We start from the raw sequence: 19,852 nt of genomic DNA on the forward strand, positions 1-19,852 counted from the left end.
TAGAGACTGCTGAACCCATTCTCACAGACAGTAAGAATGGTTGCCATTAGGAGCATTAGCTATAATGCTATCCTTTTTACCTGAGCCAAAGTTCGCATTTGGCAGCTTAACAAGTCAGGCACAGTATTGCAGCTGGCTTATAATTGTAGCAAATCCCACCTCCCTGGGAAGTTGCATGGACCTGCCAATGGACTGAACTATGGAATAGAAATTAATCCCCATTTGATGTGCTTTCAGTGCACTGAAGTGTAATTTTCACCTCCCCAAGGATACAACAGCTTGTCTGCCTGTTAACTGGCAGGATTGATGCCTGAAGTTGATTGGGCTAAGGGTGAATTTCTTTTTAATCAATTCATCTCTCTTTCTCTCTCTCGGTATGAGTGTAACTAATTTTGGATGACTGTGTGCAGTCCGCTGTGAGGACACCCATTGGAGCAAAGCAGGTCAACGCGTTCCCAGGGTAATCAGCTGTGGTAAATTCAGGACCCCCCACTCCTTGGAAAAATGGCCTGGTGCACAAAGCACCAGAATGGTCTCTCCCTCTGCTGGTCAACAAGTGTCATTCAGAGGCCGTGACCCTGGGAATTGTTCATGAGGAGGGCCTCCCGTCCCTGAGACTATTAACCCAACCTACCGCACACATAATTGCATTGTGGAGACATACATCACAACACATAATGCTTAAGTGACTTTTAATGGTGCTACTTATGTCCAGAGTATTTCTTCTGGGGCTTTGTGAACATAACAAAAGTGTAATTATATTATGGGCACTTGTCAGTACAGCAATCAATTTGGGAAATAAACTATTGAGAATAGTTTTGTTTGTAATATGGCAGGGAAGGAAAATGTGTACTGAGAAACTTCAAACCATTTAATGCGCAATTTCACTCATTTATTTAACAATTGTGGAGACCTAAGGTATTTTAATGTAATAATCTCAGATATCTGAGATTATGTACTGTATGATTCTATCATCTTTGAAATCACTTTGCACTTGGCTTTCTATTATTTTTCTTAATTGGATTATTAATTTCCATCTCCCTATTTTCTTCCTGATCTTGCCTCCCTCCTGACTCCCAACCCCTTTCCTCCAATCTTCCTTCTTTTCACTACTCATCCCCAGGCCATCCTTCCTGAGATGAAGCATCCTTCACAGTTGTTTAATTTCATGGAACTTTACAGATTCTAAATGGCCCACCCACAGCTTTAGTGACCAATACTGCTGCGGAAACTGGATGCCCAGTATGAAAAGGATACAGTCAAGGGCTCATTGCCTCCTGAGCAGCTGACAATATACAAGACAAAACGACTGGTGGTTCAACCCAGCTCTGCGACCTCAACCCATATGACCACATGGGTGGCAAGTTTCCAAACTGCCACACCACTGGTCAATGCAGTTTTCATTATCTTCATATGAGGTGTCATCGTCTGTCAATGAACCACCAGTATTGCTTTCACATTGTGTCGGTGAGAGATGAATGCTTTTCATTTAAGAATTTTTCTGCAAGGTGTTCCTGAATTTATTTTTCCAGATTATGAACATAATGTTTTTGGTAACTCCCCTTTCTGTATGCCCTATGATAGGTAGTATCAGATTCACTCCAAATGCAATATAAAAGCTGTACAAAGAAAAATCCCTCTTCCTAAGACATCCAATTTAACTTTTAGGTTCAAGACTGCACTCCATTTAAGGAAAATGACCAAATCTTTTCTTTCCCCATCTCCTATGATTTTCTTTCTTGCTTTCACAAAACCAACAACGAACAGCGACTGCAGTTCTCCAGGTTTGAGCTTCCTCAGTGAGCTCCTTCAGAAGATCACTGTGAATAAGATCTGGATATTAATGGGTTCAGGACTTCACATCCAAGACTGATCTGTCCTCACTTGGATCAACACCACTGGGAAGAGGGAAGATGTTGCCTGTATGAATTAACCAGCTTTGTGTCTAATAGAGTCGTAGAGGTTTACAGAATGGAAACGGGCCCTTCGGTCCAACTTGTCCATGCTGTCCCGTTTTCACAATTAACCTAGTGCCTGTGTTTGTTCCATATCCGTCCATACCAATCCTATCCATGTACCTGTCCAAATGTTTCTTTATTGACAAAATTGTACTTCCCTCCACCACTACCTCTAGCAGCCCATTCCAGACACTCACCACCCTCCGTGTGAAAAAATTGTTCCTCTGGATCCTTTTGTATCTCTGTCCTCTCACCTTAAACCTATGCCTGTTAGTTTTAGACTCCCTTACCCAGGTGAAAGGTTATTGGCTATCTACCTTATCTATGCCTCTCAAGATTTTGTAAACGTCTATTGGGTTATTCCTCAGTCTCCTATCTTCCAGGGAAAAAAAAATCCCAGCCTATCCAACCTCTCCTTATAACTCAAACCTTTCAGTCCAGGTAGCATCCACTAAGTCTTTTCTGCACTCGTTCGAGTTTACTGATATCCTTTCTATAGTAGGGCAACCAGAACTGCATGTAGTACTCCAAATGTGGTCACACCAATGTCTTGTACAGCTGCAATATATTTGGAGAGGTGGTGGGGAATGGTGGTGGTGGAGGGGAAGTGGATAGGACAGTGAGTTGATTGGGAGGGGGGGGGGAGCGAGATTAAATGCTGGCAAACATCCAATGAATAAAACAAAAACATAGTGCATATTGTAAATAATTGTGGCCCCAGCACTGATCCCTTTGGCACTCCTCAGGTTGCCACCCTGAAAATGCCTCCTTTATCCCAGCTGCCTTCTATTAGTTAGCCAATCCTCTATCCATGCTCATATACCACATAAAAACCCACGGGCTCTTGTCTTATTAAGCAGCCTATGCACAGTACCTTATCAAATGCCTTTTGAAAATCTAAATGTATTACATCTCTAGTTCCACTAAATCCATCCTGCTGTAACCTCCTCAAAATATTCAAATAAATTTGTCAGGCACGACAAATCCTGCAAGAAAAAGAGGCAGGAGAATGGCACTAAGCTATCTGCTCATTCTTAGAGCCAGAACAGACATTGAGATGTACAGCACGGAAGCAGACCCTTCAATCCAACTCGTCCATGCTGACCAGATATCCTAAATTAATCTAGTTCCATTTGCCAGCATTTGGCCCATATCCCTCTAAACCCTACCTATTTGTATACCCATCCAGATGCCTTTCAAATGTTGTAATTTTAGCAACCTCCAATCCAAGGACAGTGATGGGACCAGACGGAGTACCAGGCCGTGCACTCAGAGCATGCGCAGATCAACTGGAAGAGGTCTTCTCGGACAACTTAAACCTCTCCCTGCAGCAGGCCACTGTCCCTGCCTGTTTCAAGAGAGCCAACATCATCCCTGTGCCTAAAAAGGCTCATGCAGCATGTCTCAATGTCCCAGTGGCCCTAACGTCGGTGGTCATGAAGTGCTTTCGTCATGGCATTAATCAACTCCAGCCTCCCCACTACTCTTGACCCACTCCAATTTGCCTATCGGACTAACAGATCCACGTCAGATGCCATATCACTTGCCCTTCACTCTTCCCTAGAACACCTTAACACCAAGAACAGCTATGTAAGAACCCTACTCATTGACTACAATTCAGCCTTCAACACTATTATCCCTTTGAGACTGATTACTAAACTTAGTGATCTCGGACTAAGTCCCACTCTCTGCAACTGGATCCTCAGTTTCCTGATTCTGGATCAGTGGTGCTGGAAGAGCACAGCAGTTCAGGCAGCATCCAAGGAGCTTCGAAATCGACGTTTCGGGCAAAAGCCCTTCATCAGGAATAAAGGCAGAGAGCCTGAAGCATGGAGAAATAAGCTAGAGGAGGGAGGGGGTGGGGAGAAAGTAGCATAGAGTACAATAGGTGAGTGGGGGAGGAGATGAAGGTGATAGGTCAGGGAGGAGAGGGTGGAGTGGATAGGTGGAAAAGGAGCTAGGCAGGTCGGACAAGTCCGGACAAGTCATGGGGACAGTGCTGAGCTGGAAGTTTGAAACTGGGATGAGATGGGGGAAGGGGAAATGAGGAAGCTGTTGAAGTCCACATTGATGTCCTGGGGTTGAAGTGTTCCGAGGCGGAAAATGAGGCGTTCTTCCTCCAGGCGTCTGGTGGTGAGGGAGCGGCGGTGAAGGAGGCCCAGGGCCTCCATGTTCTCGGCAGAGTGGGAGGGGGAGTTGAAATGTTGGGCCACGGGGCGGTGTGGTTGATTGGTGCGGGTGTCTCGGAGATGTTCCCTAAAGCGCTCTGCTAGGAGGCGCCCAGTCTCCCCAATGTAGAGGAGACCGCATCGGGAGCAACGGATACAATAAATGATATTAGTGGATGTGCAGGTAAAACTTTGATGGATGTGGAAGGCTCCTTTAGGGCCTTGGATAGAGGTGAGGGAGGAGGTGTGGGCGCAGGTTTTACAGTTCCTGCGGTGGCAGGGGAAAGTGCCAGGATGGGAGGATGGGTTGTAGGGTGGCGTGGACCTGACCAGATAGTCACGGAGGGAATGGTCTTTGCGGAAGGCAGAAAGGGGTGGGGAGGGAAATATATCCCTGGTGGTGGGGTCTTTTTGGAGGTGGCGGAAATGTCGGCGGATGATTTGGTTTATGCGAAGGTTTGTAGGGTGGAAGGTGAGCACCAGGGGCGTTCTGTCCTTGTTACGGTTGGAGGGGTGGGGTCTGAGGGCGGAGGTGCAGGATGTGGACGAGATGCGTTGGAGGGCATCTTTAACCACGTGGGAAGGGAAATTGCGGTCTCTAAAGAAGGAGGCCATCTGATGTGTTCTATGGTGGAACTGGTCCTCCTGGGAGCAGATACGGCGGAGGCGGAGGAATTGGGAATACAGGATGGCATTTTTGCAAGAGATAGGGTGGGAAGAGGTGTAATCCAGGTAGCTGTGGGAGTCGGTGGGTTTGTAAAAAATGTCAGTGTCAAGTCGGTCGTCACTAATGGAGATGGAGAGGTCCAGGAAGGGGAGGGATGTGTCAGAGATGGTCCAGGTAAATTTAAGGTTGGGTGGAATGTGTTGGTGAAGTTGATGAATTGCTCAACCTCCTCGCGGGAGCATGAGGTGGTGCCAATGCAGTCATCAATGTAGCGGAGGAAGAGGTGGGGAGTGGTGCCAGTGTAATTACGGAAGATCAACTGTTCTACGTAGCCAACAAAGAGACAGGCATAGCTGGGGCCCATACGTGTGCCCGTGGCTACTCCTTTGGTCTGGAGGAAGTGGGAGGATTCAAAGGAGAAATTGTTAAGGGTGAGGACCAGTTCGGCCAAACGAATGAGAGCATCGGTGGACGGGTATTGTTGGGGACGTCTGGAGAGGAAAAAATGGAGGACTTGGAGGCCCTGGTCATGGCGGATGGAGGTGTAGAGGGATTGGATATCCATGGTGAAGATGAGGCATTGGGGGCCAGGGAAACGGAAGTCCTGGAGGAGTTGGAGGGCGTGGGTGGCGTCTCGAACGTATGTGGGGAGTTTCTGGACTAGGGGGGATTGGACAGTGTCGAGGTAGGTAGAGATGAGTTCAGTGGGGCAGGAGCATGCTGAGACAATGGGTCGGCCAGGGTGGTCAGGCTTGTGGATCTTGGGAAGGAGGTAGAACCGGGCAGTGCGGGGTTCCCGGACTATGAGGTTGGAAGCTGTGGGTGGGAGATCTCCTGAGGTGATGAGGTTCTGTATGGTCTGGGAGATGATGGTTTGGTGATTTGGGGTGGGGTCATGGTCGAGGGGGCAGTAGGAAGAGGTGTCCTCGAGTTGGCGTTTGGCTTCAGCGGTGTAGAGGTCAATGCGCCAGACTACCACTGCGCCCCCTTTATCCGCTGGCTTAATGGTGAGGTTGGGATTGGAGCAGAGGGATTGGAGTGCTGCGCGTTGTGAGGGTGAGAGGTTGGAGTGGGGGAGGGGGGTATTGTGAGGGTGAGAGGTTGGAGTGGGGGACGGGGGTACTCCTCAGTTTCCTGACCCACAGGCCATAATCAGTGAAGATTGGGGACAATATTTCATCTTCACTAACACTCAACACTGGAGCCCCCCAGGGGTGTGTACTCAGCCCCCTACTGTACCCACTGTATACCCATGACTGTGTCCCCAAATACCAGACTAATGCCATTTAGAAGTTTGCCGATGACACCATCATAGTCGGTCGAATCTCAGATGGCACTGAAACAGACTCCAGACAGGAGGTGGAAGACCTGGAAAAATGGTGCACTGAGAACAATCTACCTCTCAATGCCGGCAAAACCAAGGAACTCATTATTGAGTCTCGGCGGGATGTTACTCATGTCCCCCTACACATTAACTGCACAGAGGTGGAATGAGTGGAGAGTGTCAAGCTCCTGGGAGTGGTCATCAACAACATGCTTTCTTGGACTCTTCATGTGGACGCACTGGTTACAAAGACCCAACAATGTCTTTTCCTCAGACAGCTGAGAAAATTTGGCATGATGGCGAATACCCTTGCCAATTTTTATAGGTGCGCCATCGAGAGCATTCTGTCTGGATGTATCACTACCTGGTATGGCAACTGTACCATTCAAGATCGGAGACAGTTACAGAGAGTGGTGAACTCGGCCCGGACAATCACAAAGGCCAACCTCCCATCTATAGAGGAGAAAGTGAGGTCTGCAGATGCTGGAGATCAGAGCTGGAAATGTGTTGCTGGAAAAGCGCAGCAGGTCAGGCAGCATCCAGGGAACAAGAGAATCGACGTTTCGGGCATAAGCCCTTCTTCAGGAATGAGGAAAGTTTGTCCAGCAGGCTAAGATAAAAGGTAGGGAGGAGGGACTTGGGGGAGGGGCGTCGGAAATGTGATACGTGGAAAGAGGTCAAGGTGAGGGTGATAGGTCAGACTGGGGTGGGGGCGGAGAGGTCGGGAAAAAGATTGCAGGTTAGGAAGGCGGTGCTGAATTCAATGGATTTGACTGAGACTGGATTTTCCTCATTTCCCCTCTCCCCACCTTGTCTCAGTCAAATCCATCGAATTCAGCACCGCCTTCCTAACCTGCAATCTTCTTCCTGACCTCTCCGCCCCCACCCCAGTCTGACCTATCACCCTCACCTTGACCTCTTTCCACCTATCACATTTCCGACGCCCCTCCCCCAAGTCCCTCCTCCCTACCTTTTATCTTAGCCTGCTGGACAAACTTTCCTCATTCCTGAAGAAGGACTTATGCCCGAAACGTCGATTCTCCTGTTCCCTGGATGCTGCCTGACCTGCTGCGCTTTTCCAGCAACACATTTCCAGCTCCCATCTATAGAATCCGTCTACCAGGCCCGCTGTCAAGGAAAGGCCGCCAGCATTCTCAAAGATCCATCCCACCCTGGCAATGTTTTTCTACAACCTCTACCATCGGGGAGAAGTTACAAACGCCTGAACACACGCACCAGCCGGTTTTGAAACAGTTTCTACCCTACTGTTGTTAGAATACTGAATGGACTCACATACTCTTAACATTTGCCTGTACCTGTGTTTTTGTTTTTGCCGCTGTTTACCTATTATTTACTATCTATGCTACTTAACTCTGTGATCTGCCTGTATTGCTTGCAAGACAAAGCTTTTCACTGTGCCTCGGTACACATGGCAATAAATTCAATTCAATTCAATTCAATTCCTCTGGTAGCTCATTCCATACACACACCAGTCTCTGTTTGAAAAAAGTTGCCCTTTATGCCCCTTTTAAATCTTTCTCCTCTCACTTTAAACTTTGTTTTGGACTCTCCCATCCTGGAGATAAATCTCTATAAATCTCTATAACGTCATCCCTCAGCCTCTGACATGATGGGCTGAATGGCCTCCTTCTGCACTGGAACAGTTTTATGAATCTTTGAAGTCTTGTTGGCTTCGTTTATATGTTTGGTAACACCTTAGAAAATCAATAGGTCAGAGCGCATGAAAGAGTGGGAGGATCAGGTCTGATATGTTTTGTTAAATTGAAAATGTTTTTATGATGTTCATTGCTTGCACACTTATACTGGCCTGTCCGGGGATCTGAGCACAAAATTTAAGCTCATCCTGCAATGAGAGAGTATTGCACTTTTCGAGTTGCCATCTTTCAGATGAGGTGGTAATACTTAACAATCATACAATTCTGTGCATTGTCAATGCCTTTCTTTTATAGTTACATTTTTTATACAGCTAGATAGAATTATGGACAAACACACTTGCTAGTTTTCTGTGTGAGTAGTATTGAAACTTTCCTTATTTTATGTTCTTAACATTTTCGGTTTAGAGCTGTGAACTGTGAATTCAGAGCTGAAGTTGACCTTCAGTCTCTGAGCAGTAATTCTTTTTGAAAGAAAGAGAACAAACAAACAGATATTTCATTATGAAGCCAGCCCTGGAAGTTAATTGCAAGTTGATTTTTACTCAAATTACATTTCAACACTGGAAAGGCTTTATGCTCAAATAGATAGCAGATGTTTGAATGCTAACTGGGATCTCATAAGGAGACAATCAGTGTAAGGAAAAAACAAAAATCTGAACTGGTGTTGAACTGTGTTTAAGTCAGAAATTTTTTGGCTACCACAGCTACAGGTTGGAGGTTTGATTGCTCCCCATTTGTCCTCCCATTGTCAACATATTAAAAGAGAATAGAACCTCAGTTAAAAGAATTAAATGGCTGCTTCTCAGAGCCTACTGGAAGCTAAGTATGTGCATTGTTGTTTTTGGAAACCAAACAAGCTACAATTCCACATGCCTGTGATGCTACAGGTCGTGAAGTCTGCTCAGGTGAATGGGTCAGTTACATTTCATTTATTTTTTTCCCTTTCTATTTATCCCCTAACTGTGTCTGTTTGTTTGTCTGTCTGTCTTTGTCAAAGTGAGGGGGCAAGAATAAAAGAAGTTTGGGTTTAAATCATCGACTTTAATTAATTACCTTGTGGTTTTATTTTACTCTGGTAAAGCTAGTGTATGATTAATAAATTGTTAAGTCTTTTGTTAAAGCTATAAACCTGGTGTCTGGCATTGGTTATTCAGAAAATCTGGTTAGGAAGCATTTTGGTTGATGTTGAGGGTCATTGAGAACAGGCCGACTGCCATATTCGCAGAATTGTTTTCTGTGGTTTCAGTTACCCATGGTTTCCTGTGGCCTGAACATAGTATAGGGAACGTAATTGAATGGATTCACTCCACCCGCGGAGTGGCTTCCAAGTAATTGAATGGATTCACTCCACCCGCGGTATCAGACTTCCACGGTAGGTCTTGGAACATAACCCCCACAGATATGGGGGGACTAATGTATTTCTGTTTTACTGTGTTGTGAATACAGGGTTACGGAAGCTAATTTGATTTGGCTGTCTGTCTCTGTGTCGTGACAGTGGCCAAACACAAGTGACCGAGTCATTTTATCCCACACTCATGTTCCAAGTAATCAGCAGGCCAGGACATGAAGAGAAGAATTTTGTTTACGTTTCATTGACTTTCTCAGCAAGAAGATGAGAAACCTGAGACACTGCAAGGCAGTTTTGCAACGGCTTTCTGTCAAGAAGCCAATTAGGTACATGTTAGGTGTTCACCACAAGTCATTAACAACCCCTCATTTAGTTGTCATTGGCAGGTACAAGTAACTGGAAAATCCTGACTGATTTTGGCAGCCGTTTCTTAAGGCTGCAGAATATTATTTGTGTGCAGGATAATGAGAGTTGCCATCGGAGTTGGATGGGAATCACTTGGAGCTGGACTATCTTGCTGGGTCCACATTTCACACAAAGGCATGCACTTGTCTCTTTGCTTCAAAAATGCAAGAACTAAACGCTTCTTCATTATCGGTTAGAACTTAGGATCTCCAAAAGTAAATGTAAACATGTTCATTAGCGGGCCTATTATCTGTGGCATTGAGAAATTCCAGTTTGTTGACCATTGCCTCCCCTAATAATCGGAAGAGTAGTTGGCCAAAGTTAAGAATTAGAATTAGAATTAGGTTTATTGCCACGTGTACACAAATTACAAAAGAACAGGAGTACAGTGAAAAGTGTATAATGTCTCCAACACACAGCACCATTTTAGGTACAAAGTACCTAGGTACAGACGTTAGGTGCAAAAAGTAGAGAAAATAAAGAAAAAAAGTTGCATTACATTATAGATATACAGAGTATAAGTTAGGAAGATAAGAAAAAAAGTAAAAAAAAAAGACATTACAATCTTTCTATATGGGCTGACTGGGTTCACTCCAGGCCACTGGCTGCTCCCTGCTCCAGGTTTGCTGCTAAAAAAAGACAGGATGGGAAAAGAAAGGAATGGATGGACTGGATGAGCTCTGGCTAGAGTGTTCATCTCTGCCGCCATCTTGTCCCACAGAATGTATGACATGGGAGCAAAAGTAGATAATACTGCCATTCAGTAAGGTCTTGTGGGCAGCACGGTGGCTCAGTGGTTAGCACTGCTGCCTCACCGGACCAGGGTCCCTGGTTCAATTCCAGCCTCAGGCAACTGACTGTGTGGAGTTTGCACATTCTCCCCGTGTCTACGTGGGTTTCCTCCGGGTGCTCCGGTTTCCTCCCACAGTCCAAAGATGTGCAGGTCAGGTGAATTGGCCATACTAAATTACCCATAGTGTTAGCTGCAACATTCAGAGAGAGTTGGTCAGTGTGGACTTGTTGGGCTGAAGGACCTGTTTCCATGCTGTAGGGAATCTAATCGTTTACCCTAATTACACTTTGCTGTTTTATCTCCACTTTCTTTGTTGTCTTAATGCTGAACATCGATTGATTACCTGTGGAATTATGTCCCAGGCTGGATTGTTAAGCATTTTCAAGGCTTGAGATAGGCAGATTTTAATTCAATAAGGGAAGCAAAGAGTATGGGGAAAAGGCCAGAACGTATAGTTGAAGATTATTAGATCAGCCATGATCTCAATGAATGGTAGAGCAGACTTGATGGGCTGAATGGCTTACTTCTGTTCCTACATCTTACTTTAGTCTTGAATTTTCACAGTGACTGAGCACCCTCTGTGGTCAAGAATTCAAAAGATTTGCAACTCTCGGAATTAAAAAAATTCTCCTCTTAGTCCTAAATTATCTCACCCTGAGACTGGGATCTAGCCAAGAGAAGGAGCTATTCAATGCCTAATCTATCAAGAATTCACTTCAAAGAGATTGCCTCACATTTTTCTAAACTCAGTCCCTTCTGTCACCACAGAAATCAGTCCAGCTGTGATCATTTTATTTTCTTCTTTAAATAAGGGAACCAATACTGTACCCTACACTACAGGTGTAATCCCACCAGAGCCCTATATAAGTACAGCAAGATTTCACTTATTTTTATATTTCAATCCCCTTGCAATAAATGCTAATACACAATTTGCATAGTGAGCATGATCTGCCTTTTTATTCGGTGAATATTTCTTTTTTATTTCCAATTCCTTGCCTTTACTTTTTCAATCATTACTAAAGAATTATTCAGGATTCATCATGATTAGCTGTTGACTTTTCATATCACTTCCAATAGACTCCCTGACTTCACCTCTGTCGTGGTAGATTTTTCCCAGAGTTTCTTTTAATCCCTGTTGTAACTTCACTGGAAAACACTTCCACTGAGCCTTCACTTCCACTGAACTTTAGAAGAATCTCCACAGAAATTTCAGATATCATCTTCTGGCTCAGTACATTATGCATCACCACTAACTCTCCAGAACGTGCTTTTCTCTCTCATTTTCTCCATCTTTTCTTTGCCCTCATTTTTCTCTTTTCTCCTCTTTTTCTTCTCCTCTTCCATGCCCTCCTTTTCCCTGTTGACTTTCTCCTTTATTGCCTTCGGGGCCGTTCTTGAGTATGCTGCCTTCCACCATCACCCGACATTAATTTGACAACTTGCCACTCAGATCCACATCCTTAGATCCTGCCTTGCATCTCAATTGATATGTTTAGCCACGCTTTCGAAAACAGGTCATTTTACATCTTCTTTTTACAGGTTTAATAAATGACCACACAAAATGCACCATGAATCACATGCATTGTAAGTTCCCATTTGCACTTTAAGAGATTGAAGGGGAAATGAAAAAGAGTTTTGGCTAATTGCAAAAGAAGGAAATCTTTTGGGACAAGTGAGGACAGGTGAAGAGGGGAGCTGGAAGGAAGTCAGATGACAGAGAGTCAAAGTAAAAGATACAGAAAGGTGCACTGTGAAAGCAAAGGATTTTGCAGAAGTGACAATAGCAAGGTAAAGGATAGAGAAGGTGGGGCAAAAACAAGGAAAACGATGCCGAGCAAAAAGGGAGTGAGCTGGGGCAAAAGTGGAGAGGAAAGCAATGTCAGTGTATTTTCAATCTTTCAGTTCCAGCTCAAAGATGGTTTGCTCATCTTTGAGTCAGAAGGTTCGAAATTCAAGTTGAAATTGAGAAACTTGAGCGAACAAATTAGGAAGACACTTCAGTGCATTCATGAAGAACTGCTGCATCCTCTCTTGGATGGAATATTAAATCAAGGCCCACTGATAGAGTCATACAGCATGGAAACAGACCCTTCAGGCCAACCCATCTATGCTGACGAGGTATCCGAAACTTAACTAGTCCCATTTTCCTGCATTCGGTCCATATCCCTCTAAACTATTCCTATTCGTATACCTGTCCAAATGCCTTCAGCTGGACATAGAAATGTCACATTGAACCTTTTGAAGAAGATTTGGAGAGTTCTCCTGGCCAAGACAGATAACCATTATCAGACATCACTAAAGGAGATTTCATCCTTATTTATCTTGTTTGGATTCATCTTTAGTGCTGTTAGTGGGATCTGGCTGTATGCAAATAGACAATCATGCTTTTTGCAGTTGTGAGTATGCTTCATAAATAATTAATTGGCTGTAAATCACTTTTGTGGAGACCATGAAAAGTGCTATAGAATGGAAAGGAGCTTTGAACTGCGCAGGATTTGTGTCACAAATATTTGGGCAAGTTGAAATAAATGGAGGTTGAGCAATAGAGGATAACCAGATAAGAGTACAATACAACCTCGATTATCTGGACATCAATTATGTGAATTTTGGATTATCCAAACAAGATCTCAAAGTCCCTTAAAAATGGCATTAGGTCACCCAGCATTCAGTTATCAGTTAAACAGCAATAAGGCGTGCATTGCTGGATAACCGAGAAATGCTTGTTTGCGATCAGATTGCTTATCTGAATGATCAATTATCTGTTCACAATACTCCCCGCCCATCTCATTTGGATAATTGAGGTTCTACTGTATGTGACCTCATTTCGACACATTTAGAGACATAAGAGATGCTGTGCACAAAATGAATATGTATCATCATGCAGTTTAGACACAATGATGAAATGTGGTTACACCTAGAATGAAATAAGAAGTACAGTTTCTGTGGAGGATGCATGTTTAACCTAAAAACAATGTCAAGAAAAGATTGAACTAACATGTAGCTTCCTTTCTTCATATCTCTGCACTGATACTAAAGGTATTTAATGTTCATGCTGGTGTCACCTCCTTATCTGAACATTGGTCATGATTTCCTTTACATTGTTACATTAACCTTTTGCCTGGTGCTCTTGTTTTTGTGTTCTCTCTCAGATTAACATTGATATACATGAATGAATGAGGTTAAACTGCCCCAATGGTCCAAATTGAGTCATACCAGACTGTTAAATAAACAAGCAAAATAGAATTTCCCTTCTGACACCTGAATGGTCATGCATGGATGTCATCAATAACTCATTTATTTTGAGAATGCAGATGTACGGTGAAGGTGCATGATGCAAGACCCATGCTGGTGTGAGGGAAGATAAAGGCAGAAGTGTTATTTGAAGAGGTGCCAGAGCCACCACTGACAACACTAACCCATTGTTAAAGGTTAGTTTCTGGGCTGCTTACAGAGGAAATTGCCAAGCAGGTGTGTCCAATTCTATAGACAGGCATTTTTACCCAACCTGTTCAGACATGCTCTGACACAAGTCTGGAGTAGTTGAGACTTGAACCCAGGTCTTCTGGCCTACACGTAAGGGTGTTACCACTGTGCCACAGTAGTCCCTCAGTATCTGGAGATACAGTTGATGGTATGTTGGTGAATATAGTCAGGGTGTTATCTGTTATCATTCTGACCTCTATGATAACCCTCCTTTCATCTTGCACCGCTACACTCATTAAATATTGCAGTATAGATACTTCAAAAGCAATTTTAAAAACTTGACTTGCTACATGTAATGGAGAGTGAAGCTGTTTATTTTCTCTCTTGGAACTAACTTTCAAATTTCTTTTCCTTATGGATCTTACTCTCGTGAATAAATGCATATGTAAAAAAAAAATCAGCTTTCTGGTTATCTTCGAAACAATTATCCATCTGCTTTGCGATTAGCATAGATATTATTCAAAAGAAGGAGGTCTGTCAGAGTTAAGCTGAGCAATGTGCACTGCACTGAATACAATCACCGATTTTGATTCATGAGAGACTCAGTTGGCTTATGGAAATTGCATTCTAGCCAGGAACATGAGAAACTGTCCAATCTGTAACAGTAAGTTTCCTATATTTCGCTCCAGTTATGTGGATTAGATGGGTGAAGTTGGGATTCTTCTCATTAGAAAGGAGAAGGTTGAGAGGAGGTTTGATTGAGATATTCACAAAGTGTGGAGGGCTGCAGTATACAGGGAGAAACTGTTTCCAATGGCAGGCCTGTTGAGAACTAGAGGGCATGGGTTTAATGTGATTGGCAAGTGAATTGAAGGCGACATGAAGAAAAACCTTTTTCTGCAGCGAGTGATTAGGATTTGGAATGTGCTGCCTGAGAATGTGGTGGGAATACATTGCATTGTGGGTTTCAATTGGATAAACACCTGAAGGGGAAAAGAATTGTGAGGGGAAGTGCCAGGGGGAAGGGACACGGAATTGTGAGACAAGCTGAGTTGCTTTTCCAGAGAGCTGGTATGGAGACAAAGGGCTGACTGGCCTCCTGTTGTGCTATTTGATAGTTCTATGATACTAATTTTTGGGTATGTCACTCTTCCTCCACTTCTTCAAAGTCTCCCTGACTCTTCACAGACACTGAAAAGATGTGGAAAAAGTGCACATTCTTTCATTGTCAACATTTTTGAGGTACATCTTTATACATACTGTGCTGTTTTTATTGATTTTACATTTTGGTTTCCTACTATTCACTCATGGAATATGGGTGTCACTGCTACTTAGGCTGGCCATTCCACTGGTTGTATTCGGACAAACCAGTTTCTACTTTGCCTGGCCACTGTGCTTGACCTTTTTTAAATCATCCCTCCTGTTTTGTGCCTTCGTTCTTAACACAGTGAAGTAGACCAGGAAGGGCCTCTTCTTTCTTCCATTTTTTGGAGCCTCGAACAGAAATTAGTTTTTTAATGTATTTCCTCCCAAATCCCACCACACTCCTATTCCCAAACCACCATGTCCTGCTTACAGTGTAATGGATATGTCCCTCAACCATTATGAATTCTGTCTCAAAACACTATTGATCTCCAGATGTGTCTTTTCCCCTGAGCCCCAGTGTTTCTGGTTTAGTGTCTGGCATTCTTAATGTTGACAGTTGCCAGGATGGTTAGGTGCTTGGGAAAGCTTTGATGAGCTGAAGCCTTTTTCTGTGCTGTAGATCTCAAGGCTCTCTATGGACATGGTCATCATTTTTATCCCTGTACAGCCAATTGGCCTGTTAGTCCATTTCAGATGCGGTTGACAATCAACCACATTGCTGTGGGTCTGAAGTTACTTATAGACAGACCAGACAGAAAAGCAGATTTCCTTTCTTTAAAGGTAAGTAATGAGTCTGTGATAAAAATCCAGAAGCTTCGCGGTCTATCTTGCTGTACAGGCAGATGTCACATGCTGTAGATGTGTGAGATTGATATAGCACTATACTATACAGCAACATGAGTCGAGACTGTGGTGCTGGAAAAGCATAGCAAGTCAGGCAGCAGCTGAGGAGCAGGACAGTCTACCTTTCGGGTAAAAGCCCTTCATCAGGAATGGCAAGAGCCCTTCATCTTCAATTCCTACAGTAAGGTTTTTGCCCAAAAAGTCCATTCTCCTACTCCTCGTTTGCTGCCTGACCTGCTGTGCTTTTCCAGCACCACACTCTTGACTCTAATCTCCAGTATCTACAGTCCTTACTTTCACCTATATAGCAACATGTCTATCACTTATTCTGATGACTGCTGACAAACATGACCCAATGCCTACACTTAGACAAGCCTTTAGATTGGGCTTTAGGAGGTGCCAGGGTGAAAGAACATAAGGTAAGGCAAGGTAAAGCTGGAATGCTGTGAACATCCAGGTACGTGCTAATTCAGTGAACGCCAAGAGTGCAAGCCAATAGCCCTGAATTGCAGCCCAGTCCATATCATGAGCTGGGTGCCTAGCCCTGAGTGCAAAGTATTCCCAGGATTCCGATGATAGTTACCAGCTCAGCATTATGGTGCAAAAACAGACTGAAGTGAATCAGAGAAGTACCAAGATTATGTGGAGAGACTGGCATGAGTCATACACCATCATCCATGGACATGGGGTCTGCATGGCCACTGTCCATGGAGAGTGTCCTGAGGTGTTGGTGTTAGCTGTCCACCTGAAAGATCAAGCAGTACACTAGAATCACCAGGTACCTGCTCTGACTGCCATGTTGGGAATGTTTGGCTTCTAGTTTCTATCGGCATGTATGAGAATAGTAACTTGCATATTGATGAGCTGAGATTCGGGGTTACTGAGTGTGATAGTGAGCAATAATCTCCTTTAGGAGGCATCTTGCTGCTCCCTGGTGAAAATCTCATCTCAACATCCGGAATCCTGCTGGAAAGTGTGCCTTGTGGCTTCCAATGTTGAGAAAGATATTGCTGGATTCTCACGTGGTTCTTCCAGATTTCTGTCCAAAGTACATGTTGTTCAGGGCCTTAATGTAAGGTTCCACCCCATTTATTTAAAGCAGTAAAATACATCACAAATCATGAAGTAGACATTACAGCAAACTACCTGACCTCTCTGTGCAGCTTGCTAACTGCCCGGAAGAGTTGCAACAATATATAGATTCCTTCAAGGTCAAATCTCTTAAAGGTAAAGTACACATTCAACAGTGACAGAGGATCTTTGTTCTCAGTCTGACTGTAGGTTTGTGCAGCAACGTGAAAACTTCTACTACACAAGTTGTTTGGTTTGGAGTCTCTCACTCATACTCAATGATTACATTATTGGTGAATTCAGCATATACACCTCCTTAGTTCTATTGTTTGAGGACTGCTTCAGGGACAGCTTAATCTCCGTCCTAGTTATTGAGCACTTTTGCAGGGAGGATACGTGGGTCCAATAATCTATTTGAGCTTGCCTCCTCCAAGTCATCTCAGATCTAACATCAGAGTGGAATCTGTCATATCTATTCATTCACTATGATGCATTATAAGCCGGGTTACATCAGTGATAGATTTGTCACTTGGTTTCTTAAAAAAAATACATTCACAAAATGTACTTTGGAATATCCTGAGGTTATGAAAGGCTCTATATAAATGCTGAGAGCTCAGTGGCTAGGAAATCAAAGTTTTAATCTGATGGTTCTGGTTCAAGTCCCAGTTTAGGTAGTGGTTTGGGCCACTAGTTCTATTCACTAAGAACGACAATTAAATAGGAAAATCCCCTCTCGGAAGGCAGTTTCAGAAGTCTGTTACTAAACGAGCAAAACTAACTCCCGAGGACATTCCACAAATGATCAGTCAGTGAATTAAGGGTTGTAGGGAACGAATAGGAGAGTGGATATGAGAAATATTGGGTCAGCCATAATCTTATTGCATGATAGGGTGGGCTCGAGGGGCAAACGGCCTAATCCTGTTCCTATTTATTGTGGTCTCATGGTCTTATGTAAGTCTTCCATCTCTCTGATAAGGCTTGTTTACCTTGAACCTGGGAATAAGTAATGGATTGGACTAAACTTGCATGATATTTTTAAAGCAACGTCATGGTCCACATTCAGCTACTGAGGGTCCTGAAATAATGTGGTGGGGCTGATGATAGACAGAATGTTTTCTCATGATAATTACAGTGCAATGAATGTTGCAGAAAAAGATGTAATTTCAATCAATAGATACAGGTTAGATGTAATCTTTAGAGATAGTGAAGTCGCCTAATGAAAAGTTCTGACCTGAAACGTCAACTTCCCTTCTCCTCTAATGCTGCTTGACCTGCTGTGCTTTTTTCTGTCTTTCCAAATGCATGTATATCTTCTCAAGTAACTTCCCCACAGATGTTAAGCTTACTGGTCTATAGTTCCCAGGCTTTTCTTTGCAGCCTTTCTTGAATAATGGCACAACATTCACTACCCTGCAGTCTTCCAGGACCTCACTGGTGGCTAATGATGATGCAAAAATATCAGCCAGGGCCCCTGCAATTTCTTACCTCGCCTTTTGCAATGTTCTTGGATATATCTGGCGAGGATGAGGAGCTTTCTCCACCTTCATACATTCTAATACGTCCAACACCTCCTCTACTGTCATATGGCCTGTCCCCAAGTTCCCAAGTCTTCATGTCTTTCTCCACAGTAAACACAGTGGAGAAATATTCATTGAGAACCTCACCCATCTCCTGCAGTTCTGCACAAACATGTCCACTTTGGTCCTTGAGAGCTCCTATTCTCTCTCTAGTTATTCTTTTTCCTTTAATATACTTAAGCAACCTCTCTGGATTCACCATAATCCTCTCAGCCAAGACAATCTCATGCCCCCTTTGTGCTCTCCTGATTTCCTTCTTCAGTAAACTCCTGTATCCCCTGTATACCTCCAAGGTTTCCCTTTATCACAGCTGCCTGTACCTGAACCACACCTCTTTTTTTTCTGATCGAAGTCTCAATATCTCTCGTCATCCAGGGTGCCTTATTTCTGCCAACCTTGCCCTTCACCCTCACAGGAACATATAGACCTTGTACTCTAGCTCTCTCACTTTTAAAGGCCTCCCAATTGTCATACGTCCCTTTATGTGCAAACAAACCACTCCAGTCAACCCCTGCAAGCTCCTGCCTAATTCCATCAAAATTCGAACTTGAACCTGTGGACCAGTTTTGTCCTTCTTCATAACTATTTTAAAATTAATAGAACTTTAGTCACTGGTCACAAAGTGCTCCCCCACTGTCACCTCCAACACCTGCCCTATTTCTCAAGACTAGGTTGAGTTTTGCCCCTTCCCTAGTCGGACCCTTTACATCCTGCTTGAGGAAATATTCCTGAACACACATAACAAATTCCACCCTATCTAAGCCGTTAATGCAATGGCAGTCCTAGTCTATGTTAGGAAAATTAAAATTTCCTACTATGACAAGCCTATTGCTCCTGCAAGTCTCCCCAATCTCCCTACATATTTGTTCCTCTAATTCCCATTGACTGTTTGGGGGCCTACTGTACAACCTCAATAGTGCCTCTATTTCCTTCTTATTTCTGAGCTCCACCCACAAAGTCTCACTGGATGATCCTTCAGTTATTTAATCTCTGATTACTGCTGTGATACTCACCTTAATCAAAAATGCTACTTCCCCTCCCCTCCTTTCAACACCTCTGTCTCGCCTAAAGCACCTGTACCCTGGTACATTAAGCTGCCTGTCCTGTCCCTGCCTTAGCCATGTTTCTGTAATGGCTATAATATCCCACTCCCACGTACCTATCCACACTCTGAATTGATCAGCCTTATCGTCAGCCCTCTTGCATTGAAATAACTGCAATTTAATCCAACAGGCATCCCTTGCTCCCTGCCATGTTCCAGCTCCATGTTCCATGTTTGTGTGTAGAAGCACATCCTAACAGCTCTCCTGTATGGTCTGGCCCTAGTTCTCAGGCTATACTCCCTTGTTATAGGATCTCCAACCAGTGGAAATATTTTATTTTCATCTACCTTGTATTTTCCTGTTAACATCTTGAAGAAATGTTAGGGGGCGGCATGATGGCTCAGTGGTTA

This window comes from Chiloscyllium plagiosum, unplaced genomic scaffold (genome assembly GCF_037043375.1).
Source record: "Chiloscyllium plagiosum isolate Xiang-an unplaced genomic scaffold, Cpla_swu_hap1 HiC_scaffold_1, whole genome shotgun sequence".
Taxonomy (NCBI): Eukaryota; Metazoa; Chordata; class Chondrichthyes; order Orectolobiformes; family Hemiscylliidae; genus Chiloscyllium; species Chiloscyllium plagiosum.